Source organism: Penaeus chinensis, chromosome 3 (assembly GCF_019202785.1).
Source record: "Penaeus chinensis breed Huanghai No. 1 chromosome 3, ASM1920278v2, whole genome shotgun sequence".
NCBI lineage: Eukaryota > Metazoa > Arthropoda > Malacostraca > Decapoda > Penaeidae > Penaeus > Penaeus chinensis.
Genome location: NC_061821.1, coordinates 18,222,444 through 18,224,808, shown reverse-complemented (window position 1 = coordinate 18,224,808; position 2,365 = coordinate 18,222,444).

Genomic DNA, 2,365 nt, shown 5'->3' with positions numbered 1-2,365 from the left:
ACTCACCCACAAACAACACTCACCACACACCCAACCACACACACAACCACACACCACCAACACTTCAACACACACACACACACACTCCAACCACACACCTACAACTCACACACCACTCACCACACCCATAACCTCACACACAACTCACACAACACACACCAACTCCCCCCCACACACAAACACACACCATCCCAACACACCCAACACAAACACCCCAACTACACTACACAACTACACTACACCTACTACACACACAACACAAACTTCACACCAAACACCACAATCACACACACCACACCTCACCAACACACACACACTACAACTCACACACCAACCAACCCACACACACACCCCAACAAACACACAACCACACAACACAACTCACACACCACCCAACAAACACACAACCCACAACACACACAACTCAACACACACACAACTTCAAACACACCAAAACCCACCACACACACAATACACACACCCACAACACACACACCCACACTCCACCACCCACAACACAACCACAACACAATACACACACACCACCACAAAAACACCAACAAAAACAAACACCACACCACACAAACCACCCACCACCACCCACCACACACCACAACTCTCACAACCACCAACCACACACAACCACCCACACAACCACACACAACAACACCAACACACACAACACACCACAAACAAAACAACACACACCAACAAACCCACACACCACCACACACACACCCAACCAACACAACACACACACACCACAACAAACCACCACAACAAACACAAACCAACAAACAACACCACACTCCCACACCCACCACCCAACCCAAACACAAACACACACAACACACACACAACAACCCCACAACCACCAAAAACCCACAACAACACCACACCACAACACCAACACCACACACAACCACCATACACAACACAACACCACACAAACACCAACCCACACACACAACCCACACACCAACCACACACCAACTACACAAAAACAACCACACAACAACACCATCCACACACACCAACCACACACACACACCAACACAAAACACCCACAACAACAACCCACAACACCAACCACCACCACAAACACCACCACCAACACACAACACACCACACACACAACAACAAAACACCCACACACCAACAACACACCAAAAACACAACACACAACCACAACACACACACAACAAAACACACACACACCACAACACAACACACCAACAACACCACACACAACAACACACACACAACACCACAACCCCACACCAACCACAACCACACACACACCACACACACACCAACAAACACACCACCACACAACCACCCACACAACACACCACCAAACAACAACACACCACAACACCAACCACACAAAACACACAACAACACCACACCCACACCCACAACCACCAACCACCACCCCACAACACCCACACACCACCACAACACATAACACCACACCACCACACACACAACACCACACACCCCCACACACACAACCCAACCCACACACCACCACCCCACACCACATCAACACCAACACACCAACCAACAACACACTCACCCACACACCAACACACAACACAACACACACCACACACCACACACACACAAACCCACCCACCACCACAACCAACACACAACACCCACACACACAAACCACCCACCACACCACCACACAACATCACCACACACCACACACCAACACATACACCAAACACAACACAAACACACAAATCACACCACAACACACACCCCAAACACAACAACCACACCAACAAACAAACACAACCCATCAACAACACACACACCAAACACAACACACTACCAAACACCACCACCACCACAACACACAACAAACATCACAAACACACCAAAACACACACAACACAAACACACACACCACACACACAACATCACACACACCCCCACACACCAACACCAACACACACACAACACCCCCACCACCACTAAACACACTCACAACACCACAACCCAACACAACACCAACACCATACCCACACATCAACCCACACACAAACACACCCACCCAATAACAACAACAAACCACACTCACCACACCAACAAAACCATCAAACACCCTCACACACACCACACACAAAACACACCAACACAACACACACACACCACACACACAACAAACCAACACAACCACACCACACACCCAACACAACACACACACACCCACCACAAAACAACACACTCACCACTCAACAACAATCAACACACACACACAACCAACCCCAAAAAACTCAACACAACACACACACACCACCAAACAACCCACACCACACACAACACAACACACAACCACAAACAACACAACATC